This window comes from Anabrus simplex, chromosome 3 (assembly GCF_040414725.1).
Source record: "Anabrus simplex isolate iqAnaSimp1 chromosome 3, ASM4041472v1, whole genome shotgun sequence".
NCBI classification, from domain to species: Eukaryota; Metazoa; Arthropoda; class Insecta; order Orthoptera; family Tettigoniidae; genus Anabrus; species Anabrus simplex.
Window position 1 is genome coordinate 88381966 of NC_090267.1, and position 23431 is coordinate 88405396.

The following is a 23431-nucleotide window of genomic DNA, read 5'->3' on the forward strand; positions in this document are numbered from 1 at the left end:
AAACTGTATATAGGATAATATTTTTTGTTTATTTCCACCTATTCAATATTATCCTATATACAGTTTATGAAACTTTCAATACGGACGAAAAATGATTTTCATCACTTGTAATAAGTGGTATGTTCCGAGCTGTCAGCGGAGAGATGGCGTGGAATGACATTAGTAGACGAATAGGTTTGAATGGCGTCTATAGAAGTAGGAAAGATCACAATATGAAGATAAAGTTGGAATTCAAGAGGACAAACTGGGGCAAATATTCATTTAGAGGAAGGGGAGTTAGGGATTGGAATAACTTACCAAGGGAGATGTTCAGTAAATTTCCAATTTCTTTGAAATCATTTAGGAAAAGGCTAGGGTGCAACAGATAGGGAATCTGCCACCTGGGCAACTGCCCTAAATGCAGATCAGTATGATTGATTGATTGAATGGATACGAAAAAATTAATAAGCAGCTTATTGAAACATGTGATTAAACTACAATGCCTGACAAAAAAAGTTAAGCACCCAGAAGGAGGGGTCCAATATTATCCCATTTCAATATACATGCATACCATTGATGTGTGAGTAAATGATTAGATTTACAAGAATCTGTAATGTGTAGAACGCCCACCAAAGTGCGTTCGTGATGGCACCGTCCTGTTCTTGATATCAGTCAATTGCTGTGAGTCAGACAGTTGAGCAAGATGTGCAGAGAGAACTACATATATTACAAAGCACCAGCAATGCCTTGCAAACATGTTAGACACCCTACCCACCAATTGACAGCATTTGACAGAGGCACCATTGTGGGACTGCACGAGGCTGGTTGGTTGTATCGTGCAATTGCCAGGCATGAGGGCCATTCAGATGTCACAGTGGCCCGATGTTGGACTCAGTGGGTGCATGAGGGTACCCAATCACATCGTGCAGGTTCGGGTCGACCAACAGAAACCACCCTGAAGACTCTACAACATCCTGTGTGTTCCCACCCAGTGTCTCGATGACTTTCATCCGCTGAATTGGGATCCTGCTGCTCCATGTGTCAGTTGCCATTGACACCAGAACACCAGTGCCAGCGTTTGGAGTGGTGCCTTGCCCGGGAGGCATGGACAGAGGACGACTGGCATCGCATCATGTTCAGTGATGAGTCCTGCTTCTCCATAACCTCCGATGACCATCATGTGTGGGTTTGGCAGTGTCAAGGGCAGAGGGCAGATCCTGCCCATATTGTGGAAAGACACACAGGCATAATCCCTGGCATTATGGTGAGGGGAGCTGTAGGATATGCATTCAGATCACCTCTAATAGTGCTTCGGCAGACTTTGATGGCACAGCGATACATCACAGATATTCTGCATCCGCACGTCCTACCCCTTTCGGCACAGCACCCTGGGACACTGTTCGAGAAAAATAATGCACGTCCACACACAGCACATGTATCTATGGACTGCCTAGAGCATGATGAGGTCCTCCCGCAGTGAGCAAGATCCCCGGACCACCCATCATTGAACACATGTGGGATGACATTGGAAGGGGACTCCGTCCCAGTACCAAGCTGCGGGATCTGGAGGGACAGCTGCAACAACTGTCGACCATCTTGCCTCAGGAGGGGATCCAAAGACTGTTTAATACCATTCTGAACCGCATAAGGGCATGCATTGCGGCCAGGGGAGTTGATACACCCTACTGACGTGGTGCCAACATTCCACCTATAACTGCCAACGGCCTTATCTCTTTCATCCCATATTGTAATCAGTTCAGTAAAGACACATGGTCTTTCAGCATATGTAGTTTCATTCACTTTCAACCACTCCTTCTGGGTGCTTAACATTTTTAGTCAGGCAGTGTATATTATTTAATTCACAGGGTTAAGTTATATATAACTAGGGGGCTCTTCCCCCTGTGCCCTGTGGGCATCAACCTTTCCATCACATTGCCCATTATCAGCAGCCACTTGTTTGCTATACATAAAAATATAAACCAAAATCTATGATTTTTTATGTGATATTTTTTAAAAAATTTTAAATCAGTGTTATGTGTTTGGTATCATTACTTTCCAAATTTATCCAAGTAATTATTTCAAGAATTACCAAGTTTAATGTGATACTGTTTGAATTCCACTGAATCAGTTGGCTGTGCAGTTAAGGTCATGTAGCTATGAGATTGCATTCAGGAGATGATGGGTTCAAACCCCACTGTTATCAGTCCTGAAGGTGATTTTCTATGGTTTCCAATTTTCACTCCAGACAAACACTAGAGTTGTTTCTTGATGCCAAACTCACTAACTTCCCCATCCTAGCCCTTTCCCATCCTTGCATTGCCAAAAACCTTTGGTGTGCTAATGTCATGTTAAACCACTAGCAAATTTAAAAAAAGTTTGAATTTAAAATTTCTTGAAAGTGAAAATCCACAGCCTGTTTCCAGTCAGTTGACCAGGTGAGGAATGGAATGAATGAAACCCCCATCTAGTGGTAAGGATAGAAATTGTGCTGGCTGCCAAAGCCTGTCACACTCCTCTGGGGCATTGATTAATGACTGACAGATGAAGTGAAATGATATTGCAAAGTGTTGCTGGAATGAAAGATAACTGGGAAAACCAGAGTACCTGGAGGAGAACCTGTCCCACCTCTGCTTTGTCCAACACAAATCTCACATGGAGTGACTAGGATTTGAACCACAGAACCCAGTTGTGAGAGGGCGGCGTACTTCCACCTGAGTCACGGAGGCTGTATTTACAAATTCCTTGTGTTTTACAATTATAAATTAAAAATATAATGGAAGTCATAAACTTTAATCTAATTTCTCCCAGACTTTTGTGTAGCTTTGTAGCTTTAAGCGCTCTTGAAGTTGTCCTGTTAGAAATCTGAAAAGGGAGCATTCCCTACTCGTCACCACCGATTTTGCTCAAATTTATGGAACATGCAGGGTTTGGCTAGAAATGAAAGTACCGGAAGTGGGAACTCCAGATGGCCAAGCATACATACATACATACATACATATATTATCATTATAGACTGTTATGCCTTTCAGCATTCAGTCTGCAAGCCTCTGTGAATTTACTAAACGTCGCCACAATCCTCGATTTGCAACTAGTGTTGTGGCCTCATTTAGTTCTATACCTCTTATCTTTAAATCATTAGAAACCGAGTCTAACCATCGTCGTCTTGGTCTCCCTCTACTTCTCTTACCCTCCATAACAGAGTCCATTATTCTCCTAGGTAACCTATCCTCCTCCATTCGCCTCACATGACCCCACCACCGAAGCCGGTTTATGCGTACAGCTTCATCCACCGAGTTCATTCCTAAATTAGCCTTTATCTCCTCATTCCAAGTACCCTCCTGCCATTGTTCCCACCTGTTTGTACCAACAATCATCTTGCTACTTTCATTCTAACTTATGAATAAGATATCCTGAGTCCACCCAGCTTTCGCTCCCGTAAAGCAAAGTTGGTCTGAAAACAGACCGATGTAAAGATAGTTTCATCTGGGAGCTGACTTCCTTCCTACAGAATACTGCTGATCGCAACTGCGAGCTCACTGCATTAGCTTTACTACACCTTGATTCAATCTCACTTACTATATTACCATCCTGGGAGAACACACAACCTAAATACTTGAAATTATCGACCTGTTCTAGCTTTGTATCACCAATCTGGCATTCAATTCTGTTGAATTTCTTACCTACTGACATCAATTTAGTCTTCGAGAGGTTAATTTTCATACCATACTCATTGCACCTATTTTCAAGTTCCAAGATATTAGACTGCAGGCTTTCGGCACAGTCTGCCATTAAGACCAAGTCGTCAGCATAGGCCAAACTGCTTACTACATTTCCACCTAACTGAATCCCTCCCTGCCATTTTATACCTTTCAGCAGATGATCCATGTAAACTACGAACAGCAAAGGTGAAAGGTTACAGCCTTGTCTAACTCCTGTAAGTACCCTGAACCAAGAACTCATTCTACCATCAATTCTCACTGAAGCCCAATTGTCAACATAAATGCCTTTGATTGATTTTAATAATCTACCTTTAATTCCATAGTCCCCCAATATGGCGAACATCTTTTCCCTCGGTACCCTGTCATATGCTTTCTCTAGATCTACGAAACATAAACACAACTGCCTATTCCTCTCATAGCATGTTTCATTTACCTGGCGCATACTGAAAATCTGATCCTGACAGCCTCTCTGTGGTCCGAAACCACTCTGGTTTTCATCCAACTTCCTCTCAACGACTGATCGCACCCTCCCTTCCAAGATGCCAGTGAATACTTTGCCTGGTATACTAATCAATGAGATACCTCGATAGTTGTTGCAATCCTTCCTGTTCCCTTGCTTATAGATAGGTGCAATTACTGCTTTTGTCCAATCTGAAGGTACCTTACCAACACTCCACACTAATTTTACTACTCTATGAAGCCATTTCATCCCCGCCTTCCCACTATACTTCACCATTTCAGGTCTAATTTCATCTATTCCTGCTGCCTTATGACAATGGAGTTTATTTACTATCCTTTCAACTTCCTCAAGCATAATTTCACCAACATCATTTTCCTCCTCCCCATGAGCTTGGCTGTTTGCAACACCACCATGATGATTTCCTTTTACATTGAGAAGATGTTCAAAATATTCCCTCCACCTCTCCAGTGATTCCCTGGGATCTATTATGAGTTCACCTGAATTACTCAAAACACTGTTCATTTCCTTTTTCCCTCCCTTCCTAAGATTCTTTATTACTGTCCAGAAAGGTTTCCCTGCTGCTTGACCTAGCCTTTTCAGGTTATTACCAAAATCTTCCCATGACTTCTTTTTGGATTCAACAACTATTTGTTTCGCTCTGTTTGTTTCATCTACGTACCAATCCCTGTCTGCCTCGGCCCTTGTTTGGAGCCATTTCTGATAAGCCTTCTTTTTACGTTTACAGGCTGCTCTCACTTCATCATTCCACCAAGATGTTCGCCTTTTCCCATCTTTACACACAGTTGTTCCTAGGCATTCCCTTGCTGTTTCTACTACAGCATCCCTGTATGCCACCCATTCACTTTCTATATCCTGAACCTGTCTCCGTGTGGAGACTGTTTTTTCTGTCAACTTTTATGTTATTCATTTTCCAATTAAGCAAAGAGGCGAATAATTCATTTTATTTATTTATTTATTTATATGCAAAAGACATTGAAAAGGTAAAAAAAATTGGGATTTCATTGTCAAACTTTTTTCTGCCTGCACCAGTAATCTATTGTTTGTGTACAGCCGCCAGGAGCAACCTTCACTTGTCAGGTGGAAATGAATCCTATAGCGAAATGACTATTCACGTTTATGGCACATTCCCCAAGGAGGGGAGATAGCCAATAAAGAGAAGAAAAGAAGGATTTCTGTTTGAACACGTCGGGAAAGTTCGCAACTCCAAATTTTCTACAATTGTGCGCTCATTAAAAAATTACGTCCTATATGCCTTTTGCAAATAAATAAATAAATAAATAAATAAATAAATATTAGGCCCACAAAACACAGCAGAAAGTTGGAAATTACGAAGTAATGCTGAAATATATCAAAAAATAGAAAATATATCAGATGTAATGAGGAAAAGGAGACTTATGTTTTTTGGACATTTATATCGAATGCAAGATAGTAGATTAACCAGTAAGATTTTCAGATATTTGTGGGGTAAGAAATCAACGACAAGCTGGGCCAATGAAGTAAGAAAGGATTTAGAAAAAAACAATATAACAACAGAAGAAATAAATAATAGAGAAGGCTTTCGGGAAAAAGTATTGAAAATAGAAGGATTCCAAGGTAGGAAAGTAAAAAAGACTGGTTCAAAGTGGTCTGAAGACAGAAAGAAGAAACATAGTGAACAGATGAAAGCGTACTGGAAGAAAAGGAAAGAACAAAGAAGAAGGAATTGAAATTGGCACGTGGTCCTCTGGTGGCCCATTTGAAAGATGAAGAAGAAATTAATAATATAAAAATTGAGAAAAATATTCTCCATACTGGGAGTCGAACCCACGACCATTGAATTACTAGTCCGAGCTCTTACCGCTTCACCAACTACTGCTCAGCGTGCGTACTAACATAAGTGGCTTATACGGTGTGAGAGCCGCGTCAAAATTTTCATTTTTATTTTGATTTTCTATATGCTTGGCGATCTGGAGTTCCCACTTTGGGTATTTTCATTTCTAGCCAAGCCCTGCATGTTCTATAAATTTGGGCAAAATCGGTAGTGACGAGTAGGGAATGCCCCCTCGTGAGGTCAATTGGGAAAGATAATTTACTGAGCAATACTTTTACCTTTTTTACCGGCCAATGTACTTTTACCATGCTTCACAAACCACAGATTACCAATATGTTTGCTATTTATTTTATTTCATTATGATGATCTTATGTCTTTGCTATGGTCACATAACCAACTGCTCTGGGAGAAATTTTTTACTTCTAGTACAAGTTTTACAAGTTGATGAATATTGAGTTTTCATGACCGCATTGTAATCAAAATTGACTTTCAATCCATTAGGTCATGTTATGTTCATATAGTATGTGTTGAAAAGATGTTATATACAGAACAAAAATGGCCAACCGGACATCAGTGGGATCCAAACCCACAACTTCCTGTACTAAAGTCGATTTTGATTACAATGCAGTAGTGAAAATTCAATATTAATTGACTTGGCCCACAACAGGTGACTTGCATGCTCTCTACAGTGTGATGAGAGTGCCAGACCTGTACCGGTACCTTAGATCCTTTCCAACGGAACAAATATGACCTAGACCACCATACCTCAATATTGGTAGAGCAACCGAAGTGAAATCAGGAGGTTATGGTTTCGGATCCCACTGGTGTCTAGTAGGCCATTTTTGTTCTATACTTAATGTCTCTTCGACACATACTATATGTACGTAACATGACTTAATAAGTTGAAAGTCAATTTTCATTAAAATGCAGTCATGAAAATTCAATATTAATCGACTTGGCCCACAACGGGTGACTTGCACACACTCTACAGTTTGATGTCAGTAGTGCCAGACTTGTAGCTTAGATCCTTTCCAACAGAACAAATATGACCTAGGCCACCATAGCTCAACTGGTAGAGCAACCAATGCAAATTTAGGAGGTTGTGGGTTTGGATCCAACTGGTGTCCAGTTGGCCATTATCATTCTGTATTTAACATCTCCTCAACACGTACTATAAGTACAAAACATGACCTAATAGGTTGAAAGCCGATTTCAGTTTTGCAAGTTGCTTTACATTGCAACGATACAGATAGGTCTTACCGTGATGATGGGAATAGGAAAGGGCTAGGAATGGGAGGGAAGCGGCCATGGCCTTAAGTAAGGCACAGCCCCAGCATTTGCCTGGTCTAAAAATGGGAAGCCATGGGAAACCATCTTCAGGGCTGCTGATAATTGGGTTCGAACACACTACCTCCCGAATATTGGATACTGGTCTCACTTTAGCGACTGCAGCTGCCGAGCTTGGTTTGACTTCTGTTAAAGATACATCAGTGCTTCATGGAGCATGCCTTGCTCTTGTGTATTCCAGAGCAGATTATTGTTCACCTGTTTGCCTTTGCAGTACCCACACCAGTAAGACTGATATACAGTTAAATGCAACCATAAGAATTGTCAGAGGCACATCAACACGAGGGTTGGGGCATATTTCATAACAACTACATTTTTCCCCTCACATTTGCACCATGCTACCATACAATAGTCAAATGACCTGGAAAGCACGACTTTCATAGTAAACCAACATGGCATGAGATGGCAGTGCACCGGACAGGTAACACTAACAGGGCGATAGTACTGCTGTTCCCAAGCAGGCTCTGTGCAGAATGTATGAGACAAGGCAAAAACAGCATTCGTACATGAAACTGGCTCTGCACCAGGGTCACAATGTGAAAGAATGTCATAGCTAGCTTGTGGGGAATAATGCTATTCTGTACCGAACCATTGCAAGATAGGCAGCATCATTTCAGCCTGGACATGGGAAAAGCAGTGACGTACAATGATCTTGAAGACCTGTTAGTGTCTGGACTGATGTGTCATGTGCAATAAAGTAAACTCATGTCCTCATCCTGAGGTGGTGCAGCTCTTTTCAGGGACACTCCCAATGAAGTTGAGCCGCATGTACCATCTCAACCACACACCAGCCCTCTTGCCATTCTTGAATTTCTGGCAGTACTGGGAATCGAACCCAGCTCCGTCAGAACGGCAGCTAAAAACACTACAATTAAATTAAAAATTAAGAGTAAAATATTTCCACCTTTTCAATACAAAATCTAGTAATGTGGGTTACATTACAAAAGAAGCGTTTATTGGAACTAGTTTCAACCTATCGCAAGTTGCACAATGTATCTGATAGTTCATAGAAATTGTAAAAAAGTCATGAAAACACAGTGGTTTGACACCATAAATGTGAATGTACTTAGCTGTTGAACGAAGAATTCAAAGATAATAATTTGGGTGTTGAAGATTCTTGAGGTTTGTATATATCACTCCTTATGAAGTACTGATAGTTGCACTGCGATGTGATGGACGTATTGCAGGTAAGGTCTCATTGGTGATCAAAGTTTCAGATTATGTTTAAAAATGCATAAATCAATAAATATAGTTGTCGTTGAAGGATAACAAAGATTCTTGAGAATTATGTACCACACAATATGGAGTTCCAAAAACTGCAAATCATCAACGGTAGTAGTAGTGCTGAGAAAACAATGCATGCACATGCAGTGAACAATGTAAAAAGATGGTAAATAGAAGTCATTCAAAGAGATTAAGGTCCTTAAAAACTGAAAGTAAAAGTAGTGCTTGAAAGTTTAAAAAATGTTTAAATGATGGAGAAGATTCGCTGTTCAATGCGGACATAAATGTAATGAATAAAGTTGTAAATAGTAATAAAAGCCCAATTTAAAAAAATGAAAATGGAAAAAGCGGCAAAATAGAAAAATCTTATAAAGAAAATATGCAATATGTGACTCATCTTGCGTTGCTAAGTGTTGGACGTATTGGATAACTTCTTGTTTTTTTTGTTAGTGGCTTTACGTCGCACGAACACAGATAGGTCTTGTGGTGAAGATGGGATAGTAAAGGCCTAGGAGTTGGAAGGAAGCGGCCGTGGTCTTAATTAAGGTACAGCCCCAGCATTTGCCTGGTGTGAAAATGGGAAACATCAGGCAAGTTGGCCATGCAGTTAGGAGCGCGCAGCTATGAGCTCGCATCCAGGAGATAGTGGGTTCGAATCCCACTGTCGGCAGCCCTGAAGATGGATTTCCGTGGCTGTATGGCTGTACCTTAATTAAGGCCACAGCCACTTCCTTCCCATTTCTAGGACTTTCCTATCCCATCGTCATCATAAGATCTACCTGTATTGGTGCGACGGAAAGCAAATAGAAAAAAAAGGGAAAGCACAGAAAACCATCTTCAGGGCTGCCAACAGTGAGATTCGAACCCACTATCCCCGGATGCAAACTCACAGCTGCGTGCCTCTAACCGAATGGAAATTCTAAGTTCCCATGAAGGGAATTAGATTCTTTTCCACCAATAGAGCATATCAAAAATTAGATGTATGGCTTTTCCGGCGTTTGCTCTATTAACCAGCGTTTCGTCTTAGGTCTTTTTAATATGCTCTATTGGTGGAAAAGAATCTAATTCCCTTCATGGGAACTTAGAATTTCCATTTGGAATTGCTAGGCGGGCATTGGTTCCATTGTGGAGTTTTGTCTCCCGTATGCAGTTATCAGACTGTGCTTCATAAATAAGCTTCTGATGAGTTCACCTGCATACACCCCAGCGTCAGTGGGTAGGGTCTGACACATCCCACTCTGAAGAGTCTAGTGTCAGACCTAAGACGAAACGCTGGTTAATAGAGCAAACGCCGGAAAAGCCATACATCTAATTTTTGCCTCTAACCACACGACCAACTCACGCGGTATATTGGATAACTTATGTGACGGGAAGCAAGATAACGAAAGAAAAAGAAAGGGAGGAGAAATTTTGGAGATAAATGGGGAATGAAAGGGGAAGAAAATGGAGGGGTTAATTTAAAGGGAATGGAAATAGGGGAAGAAAACAAATAGAAAAAGTAATAAAATATGTAATATGTGAATCAATTTTCGATACGAAGTGTTGGATGTGTTGTATAATTTATGTGAAAGGAAGCAAGAATAAGAAAGGCAAGGAAAGAAAAAATAGGTAGAATAGTTTGGAGAAAATTGAGGAAGGGAGGTAGAAAAAACAAGAGAGGAGGGGCTAATTAAGGTGGGGCTGAGGGATGAGGGAATAGGAGTAAACGCTGAGTAAAGTTGCCATGGATAGAATGGAACAGTGATTTTAGATTAGTTAAATTTTAAAAAAAAATTAAAAATAATAATCAGGAGGTCAAAAAGAATGTTGGTTTTCTCAGAAATGTCATTTAGGTTATAATCTGAGTTGAAATATTGATCTAAATGTATGAAACAGTTTTCTGTTATATCGAGTAGGGGGCCTTTGTTTAATGTTTTAAAGATTTCCATATCTTGCTTTATGTTGGTAAAATTATGGTTGTAGTCTTGCATGTGTTGACCTACTGCTGAGAATTTGTTGCATCTTAGGGCATTAATATGTTCTGAATATCTTGTGGTGAGACCTTTGCTGGCAAGAGGGAGTGTTTACAGTGCGCTATGTCTTCTAGTATGGGCTAGAACAAAATTGTTACTTTCATTGACCTGTCTCAGTCTTATACTTGGCTTTGACAATATGAAAGTGGCTGAGGTATGAGTGATGCCAATAATGCCATTCCTTATGCAGCCAGTCCCTGCCATGCATGGTGTGAAAATATCACTCATAGGGTCGGTTGGTACATGCATTTCAGTGAGCTTGGCAGACTGATGTGCAACTTCTGGCTCAGTGAGGAAAGCAACAGGAAACTTCCTCACTCCTCATTTCCCTAGTACGCCTCTTCAGTGACACCTAGGCCATCTATGACAGCTAATGGTGAACCTGTTGAGGATCCAACCAGCCTTTGGTCTGAATACCCAACATACATACATCTTGTGGCGAAACTCCTTTCAGTTTGTCCAATATATGAAAAATTGCAATTACTACACTTGATTTTATAAACTCCTGATTTTGAGAAACTGTTAATTCTGTTAACAGAAGTGGAGTTGTATAAGATATCTGCATTTTTATTACAGTATTTGTTTTAAAGGTTATTTTTACATTGTATTTCTTAAAAATATTAGTGATTTTGTAGTCTTTATTAAAAGTGAAAGTGGAAATTAAGAGGATGTTGGGTTTTTTCTTGCTTTAAAGTGGTTGAGGGGTGATGTCTGTATTTGTTAATTACTCTTTAAATGAAAAAATTATTGTAACCATTGGATTTTGCGATGTATCAAATGGTGTTCAATTAATTTTTTAGATCTTTTTTAGACATGGGTACAGTGAAGGCTTTGTGAACTAAGCTGTTTTAAGTTGCTCGTTTGTGAGTCTGTGGATGTGTTGAATCATGACAGATTGTGGAAGCAGTTTGAGTGGGTCTCCTGAAGATTTTGTAATTGTAAAATGTTGGGTGTCTGGTGATGGTTAGATCTAAATAGTTTATTTTTTGGTCTTGTTCAGATTCAAGTGTGAATTTAATATGTGGATCAATGTTATTAAGATTGAGAAGAATGGTAGTAACGTTGACTGTTTTTTCATCTAAAATAACTAAGATATCATCTACATATCTGGCCCAAAAGAGAATATTGTTAAAGTTTTGGTTGTTGTCAATCTTATTATGTTCTAGGAAATCTAGGTATATTTCAGCTAGGATACCTTAGGCAGGTGAGCCCATTGCTAGATCTTCCTGTTGATAGATAACATTATCAAAAGTGAAGAAATTGTTATTAACAACTAATTTTAAAATAGACACAAAATCAAGGATTTCTAATTTACTCAAATAACTGTATTTATTTAAATTATTTTCAATAATAGGATAAAGTTTTGATATTTGTATACTGGGATATATGTTAATGATATCAAAAGAATGAAGGGAGTGATTGGGTTGGATATTGAAGTTATTTAATTTATTAATTAGATCTGAAGTGTTTTTGGTGGATTTTTTAGACATAAATTGATAATTCTTCCTCAAAACTTTTTGTATAAATTGAGATATTTTATATAAAAGGTTTGGTCTAAAGTTGATGATTGGGCAATTAGGTACACCAGTTTTGTGTATTTTTGGAAGGGCTTTTGCAGTAGGAAGACTTGGATTCATAATTATTAATTTTGTTTTCTCTTGGTTTGTAAATAGGTATGGGGTGTTCTTTAGGGTTTGTTTGGGTAATGGTTGAATTCTCTGGGTGGGATCCTTTTTGACTGTAGCAAATGAATTGTCTGAAAATAAATTCTTTGTTTTACTAATGTATTCAGTTTTATCCATTACGACGGTAGTATTAGGTACCTTTGTCGGCCTTGGTGCCGATAAGATCATTGTCACTGATTTTCTTTTTAAGTGCGTATAATTACTTTTGTTTGGTGGATCAATCTTTGTTATTGTTATAATTAAAGGGATTGTTTCAATTTTTTGGAAAGAAAATGTGATTCAGTTTTTTAATTTATATTCTTAATTCATTTTGTTTATCTATTTCCATTTTGTTAATGGCTAATTCAGACTCTGTGATCAAGGTAGTGACTGTGTTAAGTGCATTAAGGTTAGACCAATTATGTTCAGGACCTTTAGCTAAAATTGAATTTTCATTTTCATTTAAATGCAGTTTTGATAAATTAATGACAAGTGGATGAAAGTGTTCATTTATGTTACCATTTACCAGAATAACCAAAAACGGAGTCATGTTCAGAGTTATGATTAATAGGACATGTTGACAGTTCACTCAAACTTTATAGTTCCTAATTTGTCAGAATACACATAAAAAGAAAATAGTGAACTGCCAATAACTCCAAATTATTAATCACAACTCTGAACATGACTCCGAAATTACTAGAACATGTACTCGAACGTCTGAAGTTACTGTTCTGTTCTTCATAGGAAATGCTCAAAATGTTGTCCATTAACTCGACGACAGACTTTCATGTGCTGATACCATAATTCCTTTATCCACCTCCACACCTCCACGTCAACTCTCACAGTTACAACAACATCCCAAATGCATTGTCTTAGAGTTACTTCATCAGCATTTTCACTTGGTACACCAAGTCTTTGAGGTGCCCCCAAAAATAAAAATCTAGTGGATTTAAATCAGAGGAACTTGATTGCCAGCTGACAGGACTATACCGACCAACCCACTGATTGGGGAAATGGAGTTCTAGCGATCTACAAACATACATACTGACGTGAGGAGGTGCCCCATCGTGCATAAGCCACATCCACTTACGTATCTATAGTGGAACGTCATCCAGAGTTTCTGGCAGAGAAGACTGCAGAAAATGGAGATAATTGGTGCCAGTCAGTCATGCAGGCAGCTCCAATGTCCAAGAAGCTGATCTCCCAAAGTTACAGCCCTAATATTTTGTGGAAATCTGTGCTGGAAATGACCTTGGTGAATGGCATAAGGGTCTTCTTCTCCAAATGCATGGGCATTGTGAAAATTACTTATACCCTCTCAGGTAAAAAGGATGCCCCTTCTGTAACCAACACACTGTGTGAAACGTCTGCATTACATTCACATTGTTGCAAGAACCAGGTACAGAATTCAGTTCTTGGTAGGTAATCCACTTCTTGGAGATACTCATCTTAATTTAATTTTTTTTTTTTTTTTTTTACAATTTGCTTTAAGTCACACCAACACAGATAGGTCTTACTGCGATGATGGGATAGGAAAGGACTAGGAATGGGAAAGAAGCAACCATGGCCTTAATTAAGGTACAGTCCCAGCATTTGCCTTGTGTAAAAATGGAAAACCATGGAAGACCATAGGGCTGCCAACAGTGGGGTTTGAAGCCACTACCTCCCAAATGCAACCTGATAGCTACGTGATCCAAACCATGTGGCTACTTGCTTGGTGAGATGCTGAACTCTATGGTAGTGCTGTTCACGCATTGCACGATGAGCAGTGTAGTTAGATGTACCTACTTGTCTTGCCAAGCTCCTTGTGCTTATAGTAGGTCACTCTTCGACAAGTATTTTTTAAAAATTATCCTTGCTGCCAAGCTCCGAGGGATCATGATGCAATCCACGGCACTCGATCTGAGGATGAAACGAGCCTGAGTCCCAGAGCCTTTGGTACACAGTGATGAACGTTCAGCTATTGGAAATACGGTGGTTTGGAAATTGTTGTCTATACAGCTTCCTCACCACATGTGCAGTTTCTCCAGCTGCTCCATAAACGAGGTGAATATCAGCTAATTCGACACATGTAAATGTTTCCGTTATGTAATCAATTGGCTACAGTGATGTCAGCTCTACAACTGTCCCACAACTGTAGGACAGGCAACAACAACTTGTCAGCAATGACAGTGGTGCAGGTAGCGTGGAGCCTACATCCAATGCCGCACTCAATTGTTCATGCACCGCCACTGAGTGTAACGTCACTCAGATTGCTTGCATAACAGCTGCGGCAGATCATTTTCTCATCTGATTGGTATACGTAGAGTTAACAGTGTCTTCAGATTAAAACATATTACATTTAAAATGAAAAAAAGGAATACATTTTGGAATGAATCAATTGAGCAAAGTCATATGTAATAATAATAATAATAATAATAATAATAATAATAATAATAATAATAATAATAATAATAATAACAAGAAGAAGAAGAAGAAGAAGAAGAAGAAGAAGAAGAAGAAGAATTAAATACCCATAATTAATGCTCTGCCTAGAAAACACTTATCAACGCTTATAACTATTGATCTCAGTGGGTGTATAATGTCCTAAATATGGTGAAAGAGATGCTCTAATGCAGGGTTGATTAGCTGGAGGGTAACCCGCTGGCCTTCTGATCGCAACTTGGTAGGTTCGATTTGGCTCGGTCCGCTGATATTTGAAGGTGCTCAAAATACGTCAGTTTTGAATCGGTAGATTTAGTACCAAGAAAAAAAAGTCATGTGGGACAACGTTCTGGCATTGTGATATCTCAGAAAACCATGAAATTAGTTAGTGGGACGTAAAACCTAATAACATTATTATTATTATTATTATTATTATTATTATTATTATTATTATTACAAAAGCTAGACAAGTTTGTGAGTACAGCAAGACCTCGTCTCACACGTGCACTGCCATCCCTCCTCCACAGTGACTAGGGAAAGAGCACACCAACATGAGTTGGAACACGATAGCAAATAAGTTCACAACACCCTATACGCTGTTACTGTAGTTGAACATGTTACTCAACGACATGAGGACAGTATGACATAACCGGCATTTCCTACTATGGCAATTCAAAACACATTAGGTCCTGAAATATTTGGCTTGCTTATAGAGAAACTAATAGGACAAGGTAAAATGCACATAGCATGTGTTGTGAGATGTACTTCTCTTAACCGACTAGCAAAATATGTGCACGTATACCCCTAACACTCTGTATGTATTTTATTTATTTATTTATTTATTTATTTATTTATTTATTTATTTATTTATTTATTTATTTATTTATTTATTTATTTATTTATTTATTTATTTGTGTATTTATTTATTTATTAAAGAAATTTAGCAAACACTTCCCTCACTTGAAAGTTGCCTAAAAGACAAAGAATAACACAACTATTTAAGAAAGTCCAAGAGATTAGAAAGAAAGAAATCAACAACAACAAAGCATCTCAGAGAATGTGATTGCATAATATGGTGATTGATGGCTTTACTTATCAAGATCATCTATTGGAAGATTAATCAATCCAAGCATTTAGAAAGGCAATTTTTAGACTGAAGAAAAATAAACCAGAATACATCTTTGGAGCAGAGTTATTAGAAACTATACATGAATTCTGAAGCAAGTTTCAAAGGTAGGCTTTTCTTGTTTTTGAATATATTGGTGACTTTATGTGAGGGCGAGGTTGACTTTTAACTTTTTTGTCTTTGGGAACTTCCACGTTGAGTCTTAAGGACAAGGAATTACCAACTAAAGGTTGCTCTAGGCTCAAATGAGTTTTCAGCAGTTTTTTAGCTTGCAATAATGAACACATTTGATCATGGAAACTGTTCTTTAGGTTCTGTAATTGAGCAGATACATGTGTGCATTCTTCTATATCCTCTTCAAAATCCTCCAGCAGCCGAGGTTGCGCAAGAAGGCCAGCCTCCTGCCGTAAGTGACGTGTAGTTAAACGAAGGTGGTCTTTATGCCGCTTCATTTTTCTAATGTGTTTACGCACCTAGAAATAAAACAAAATACAGTAGAAATGAATATCTATGTTCTTGACTCATCAATAAGGCATAGCCATTAAATTTCATCAGCTTCAAAACTATCCTACAGTGGTAAATTAATTACCTCACTGGAACTCTTTCAAGCACTTTCTGTGAAGCCATCCTCATCAACTGACTCCCAGGACAGGGCACTTCATTTTTAATTCCATAAGCTGTCATAAATCTGAGTACTGTTAAACATCAATGGTGTATTTCAAACACCGGTAGTCCTAAAGTATGACTATAACAGGGAAATATTACTTTTTTGGATTCCTAAGTGTGAGAAAAAGGAGGTTTCTGCCCAAAAGGGTAACTATTGGGAAATAACAGGTATCATAGGATCAGGAGCAGTATTGCAGAACTTATAAAAAACACCTGGCAGATTTGAAGTCTTCAAAGAAGTGTATCTCCAGCGATGGATCCACTAAACGTGCAGACATTGTTGCGGTTGACAGGAAGAGAAACATCGGCGATGTTATTGATCCAACAATAAGGTTTGAGAATAACAGTTCACAGGCCAAAGAAGTTGATTCTGAATAGAGGAGACACTACAAACCCTGTTTTAAGTACTTTGAAGAAAAGTATCACATACCCACCAGTTGTTGGAAGGTGATTGGGTTACTCTTCAGTATGCGAGAATCTGTCACAAAATTTTCAGATAATTTCTTCCTTCATTTTGGTATTGCTGTTTCATTTTAAAAATATATTTGTTTAGATGTTTTTTGTAATTCATTGTCAATACTAAATCACAATTTATATGGTATACAGAGTATATCTGTTGATGTTACAAACTTTCAGGGATGATGGAATAAATGCTAATGGATCAATTTGAGTCAAGAAACCATATTCTGAAAACAACTGAGTCAAAAGTTAAGCAAAATCCTACTCATTTAAGTCTGTTTACCTGCACAAGTTTCGCAAGCTGCTCCATTTACAACAAATGTTCGAAATGGCATCCCCCTGCGTTAATGCAGGTAAGGCACCATTGGACAAAGTTCTGTCATACCCATTCGAATGTCCCCATTGTCGTTAGAACAGCATTGCAGGCAGCGAGAATTCTTGCCAGGAGATCCACTCCAGTCTCGACAGTTGTCTCATATACAAGGCTTTTCATATGGCCACACAAGAAGAAATCAAGTGGGATGAGATCAGGTGAACGAGAGTACCAGTACCACAAAACAGGACCTCCTCTTCCTATCCACTTTGCAAGGAATGTCTGGTCCAGGTGTTTATAAACCCTCAGTCCAAATTGAGGTGGGGCTCCATCATGTTGGAACCACATCCGTTGATGAAGGGATGTGTTCCAAGAACGTCTCTGAGCATCTATGAGCATCGCTGAATATCTCAGTGTCCGTTAAGAATGGACGGACGTTAAACAAACTTGGATTATTAATAACTTTTGACTCAAACATTTTCAGCTTCTATTCTCTTTCTTTCTGAGCTAGTTATTCTCTATGTTTCACTAATCTCAAATTGATCCAATTGTCGTCATCTATCATCTCTGAAAGTTTGTAACATCATCATGGATACACCCTCTTGTTGTTGTTGTTGTTGTTGTTGGGTCATCAACCCATAAACTGGTTTGATGCATCTCTCCATGCCACCCTATCCTGTGCTAACCTTTACATTTCTATGAAACTATTACACCCTACAACTGCTCTATTATGCTTGTCATACTCATACCTTTGTCTACCCCTACTGTTCTTACCACCCACACTTCCCTCAGAATCTAACAGAACAAGACCTGGATGACTTAAAATGGGCCTTATCATTCTTCTAGTCAAATTTAGCCAAATTGATCTCCTCTCATCAATTTGATTCAGTATCTCTTCATTTGTGATTTAATCTATCCACTTCACCTTCAGCATTCTTCTGTAACACCACATTTCGAAAGTTTCTATTCTCTTTCTTTCTGAGCTAGTTATTGTCCATGTTTCACTTCCATACAATGTCACGCTCCAGACGAAAGTCTTCAAAAACATCATTCTAATTCCTGTATCAATGTTCAAAGTGAGCAAATTTCTTTTCTTAAGAAAGGCCTTCCTTTCTTGTGCTAGTCTGTATTTTATGTCCTTCTTACTTCTGCCTCATTAGTTATTTTACTACCCAAGTAACAATATTCATCTACTTCCTTTAAGATGCCAATGGCCGTGTTGAAACACCGGATCCCGTGAGATTTCCGAAGTTAAGCAACATTGGGCGTGGTCAAGACCTGGCTGGGTTGCCACATGCTATTGTGCGGGGTAAGGGAATGGAGGAGCGGAAAGGAACTGGCCACCCTACCGTACGTAAACTCCGACTCAGGCACACCTCTGCGGAGGTTCGGACCTGCCTTCGGGCAGAATAACCCCTTACCTTTAAGACGTCATTTCCTAATCTAATATTACCTGCATCACCTTATTTTGTTTGACTGCACTCCATTACTTTTGCTTTGGACTTATTTATTTTCATTTTGTACTTCTTATCCAAGACTCCATCCATACCATTCATGAATTTCTCTAGATCTTCTTCAGTATCAGATAAAATAACAATATCATCTGCTAACTTCAGGGTTTTGATTTCCTCTCCTTGGATTGTGATTCTCTTTCCTAATTCCTCTTTGATTTCCTTTAGGGCCTGTTCTATATAAACATTGAAAAGGAGGGGGAATAAACTGCAGCCTTGCCTCACTCCTTTCTGGATTGCTGCTTCTTTCTGAAAGCCCTCAATTCTTATCACTGCAGACTGATTCTTGTACAGATTGTTTATAATTCTTTGTTCTCGGTATCTGATCCTGATCACCTTCAGAATCTCAAATAGCTTCATCCAATCAACATTATCAAATGCCTTTTCATGATCTACGAATGCTATGTGTGTGGGCTTGTCCTACTTAATTTGATCCCCTAGGATTGCTTCACATATTCCAACATTTATTCTGAAGCAAAATTGGTCTTCTCCCAACTCAGTTTCAACTTGTCTTTCCATTCTTCTGTAAATAATAAGTGTTAAAATTTTGCAGGCACGAGGTACTAAACTAATGGTGCTGGTTTCTCCTAAGGCAGTCAGTAATTCAGGGGGAATGTCATCAATTCCAGGTGCCTTGTTCCTATACAGGTCTCTCAAAGCTCTGTCATATTCTGGCCTCAAAATAGGGTCTCCCATTTCATTAGCATCAACAGTTCCTTCTAGTTACAGAACCATAACACGTATGTCTTTTCCTTGATACAACATTTGGATATGTTCCTGCCATCATTCTGCCTTCAATTCTTTCTATAGAAGTGGTTTTCCATCTGAGCTCTTAATACTGTTACACCTACTTTTCCTTTCTCCAAAGGTTTCCTTGATTTTCCTGCATGTGCCATCTACCTTTCCTAGGACCATACAACCTTCAACATCCTTGCACTTTTTCTTCAGCCACTTTCCACTTAGCAACTCTGCACTTTTTATGTACTTCATTCTTTAATTGCCTGTATTCTTTTCAGCCCTTTTTGCATTCTTGTATTTTCATCATTCATCAAACAGGTCTAGTATCTCCTCAGTTATCCATTGAGTTTTAGGTGATCTTTCCTTTCTTCTTAACATTTCTTCAGCAGCCCTACTGACCTCATTCTTCACGACTGTCCATTCTTTCTCTGTTGTGTTTACTTCAGCCTTTTCATTTAATCCTTGTGCAACATGTTCCTTGAAACAATCCCTCACACTCTTTTATTCCAACTTGTCTAGATCTCCTTGCATTACTTCCTTTCTTCAATTTCTTGAACTTCAGATGGCATTTCATGACGAACAGGTTGTGGTCAGAGTCCACGTCTGCTCCTGGGAAAGTTTTGCAATCCAGTACCTTGTTTCTGAATCTCTGCCTAATCATAATGAAGTCTATTTGATACCTTCCAGGTCTTGTCCACGTATACAGCTGGCATTTGTGGTGTTTGAACCAAATATTAGAAAGGACTAAATTATGATCGGTGCAAAATTCAACCAGCCGACTTCCTTTGCCATTGCTTTGTCCCAATCCATACCCTATATGTAAAGAAAACTTAAGTTTTCCTTGCTGGGGATAGCTGTACAACAGGGGAATTTCAAAATCATAAAATATGGAAGCTCTTTTTATCCTAAGATAAATAGTGCGGCATTAAGTACATTACTATCACTTAGATGCTGTTACCGTGTGGTAACCCTTGTTCTAAGGTGGCTATACCTTGTGTATTGTCTCTTTCCTTATCATATATCCCACCTGTCCAGTGAGAGCTTCCTCTACCTGAGGTAGCGCTATTGGAGGTTTGAAAGCCTGCCTGGTGGCCATGATCATTAACACATCAAGTCTTTAATGGTCTGACACCATGGTTAGCTTGTTTGAGTCCACTGGTGGAATAAAATTTTACCACCAGAATATTGGCCAGCAGGGTGGGAGAGGTGGTAGTATACAATTTCTAATCACTAGATTAGATTGAATGCCAAAAGCCTGCATTCCATTCCAAACCTCTCTGGAGTGTTCATATGATGCTGTTGATGGTGATTTGTCCATCAAATGGCGATGTTAAGCCCTGAGCTTGATGTTATTCAACAGGAGCAGGCGAAGTGCCAGCACCGGGTTTGTCCCTCTCCCTACTTAATTGCCACCATCATCTCACACCCAGATCCGCAGGTCACTCTGGATGTCAAATAGAAACACCTGCACCAGGTGAGCTGAACATGTCTTTAGATATTCCATGAACTAGAAGCCATATGTTAAATAAATAAATGGAGGTTTGAAGAATTGTTTTCGGTTGTTGTGTATCAGTGGATCTGACATGTATTGTTCATGTATTGAACTTGTCATTGTTTAGTGATCGCAATAGATCACAGAAAGAAGGGTAAACATAATTAAAAATGATGGGAGGAAAACGATTTTTAAAGATTTTCAACTACCTGAAGGAATAGAGACCAGAATGTAGTTAATTGCTCAGTGTTTGTAAGATGACTGGCATCAGTAATTGTACATTCATTATATTAAGAAAAGAAAGTAACAATGAACTGGTCGCCACACCATGAAAAAGAAGACAACCAGGGCTTAAGTACAAATGTCCCTGCTACAATTCAGGCTGTAGTGAAGGAAGTTAATGATGATAAATATTTACCAAATTTTAAATATTGAACCTTTTATCATTTGGTGAAAGACATGAATGCAGATGATGTTATTTTGTATAGAGTAATAAAGAAGTTACAAGATTGTGAGCAACTGCAAAATGATCTTGATAATGTTGTGAGATGGACAGCAGGCAATGGTATGATGATAAATGGGGATAAAATTCAGGTTGTGAGTTTCACACATAGGAAAAGTCTTCTCAGTTTTAATTACTGCATTGATGGGGTAAAAGTTCCTTATGGGGATCACTGTATGTACCTAGGTGTTAATATAAGGAAAGATCTTCACTGGGGTGATCACATAAATGGGATTGTAAATAAAGGGCACAGATATCTGCACATAGTTATGAGGGTGTTTAGGGATTGTAGTAAGGATGTAAAAGAGAGGGCATACAAGTCTCTGGTAAGACCCAAAATAGAGTACCGTATGGTTCCATAGTATGGAACCCTCACCAGAATTACTTGATTCAAGAACTGGAAGAAATCCAAAAAAAAAAAAAAGCAGCTTGATTTGTTCTGAGGGATAGCTGACAAAAGAGTAGCATTACAAAAATGTTGCGAAGTATGGATTGGGAAGACTTGGGAGAAATAAGACAAGCTGCTTGACTAAGTGGTATGTTGATATGGATGTTAATTCCCATAGGGAACCTGAAATATTTGTCCTGAATGAGTAAATTTATAATACCAATTTAAAATAATGGTCTGTTATTGGACATTATACATTTTCCAGCTAACTCATTCCTGGTTGCCAGCACTTCACCCCAGTGTGCTAAGTTGGGCTTTTTGTATTAAGAATCCCATTGGACCCACATTCTTGGTTCGACTTCACCTACCTACAGAAACAGATGTCCGCCATCTTCTCATCAACGGAGTATATCTCTTCAGGCATCAACATCAAGTTGAACCATAACGTTCCCCTCCTCGAACATCTCTCAGACCCACATGGCATCGCACTCGGCCAGCCCCTCCTCCACAATCTAGATATTCTCTTCACCCACCTGCTCTTTCCATTTGTTCCTTCTTCCCACTGCATTTGCAAACTGCTTTTCTCAGACTCTTCACACTTCATTACACCAGATCGCCACCACACTCCTCCCCATTCAACTGCACCCTGGCACTCTTGTATAATTCCACTCATTTTTTTCGCATCCTTTCTCACAAATCCCCTATCATTCCTAACACCATAGCCAAGAGGCCCTTATCATGTCTCCCCTATCAAAATTCATATCCTATTACCCATCTTCCTCATCTACAACACCATTCTCTTCATTTCTCCCGATCTGAGAGAGAGTGTAGTTCTCTAGGCGGCCCGCCCCACCCTTCGGGCGGGGAATGAAAACTTCTCATGCACGCACACTCCCATGGTATGCACTAGCCATGTGTCTTGGTGGTTGTGCTATTTACCAACTGATGAGCCCAACTTCGCATACTGGGGTGAAATGCTAGCAACCAGGAATTAGTTAGCTGGAAAATTTTAAATGTCCATTAATGGACCATTTATATTGGTATTATAAATTCAATCATTTGGGACAAATATTTCAGGTTCCCTATGGGAATCAACATCTATATAATCTGATGGCCAGGCAGGCATCAATTTTTGGTAATGAGATAGTCTCTCATAGTGCACTGGCACTGCCGGTGGCTCCAAGTAGCCTATGCAGTGGCCGCCACGGTATGCACTAGCCATGCGTCTTGGTGGGTGTGCTGTTTACCAACTGATGAGCCCAACTTAGCACACTGGGGCAAAATGCTGGCAACCAGGAATGAGTTGGCTGGAAAATTTATAATGTCCAATATCGGACTTTTATATTGGTATTATAAGTGGTATGTTCTGAGCTGTCCATGGAGAGATGGCGTGGAATGACATTAGTAGATGAGTGAGTTTGAGTTGTGTCTTTAAAAGTAGGAAAGATCACAATATGAAGATAAAGTTGGAATTCAGGAGGACAAATTGGGGCAAATACTTGTTTATAGGAAGGGGAGTTAGGGACTGGAAAACTTACCAGGGGAGATGTTCAATAAACTTCCAATTTCTTTGAAA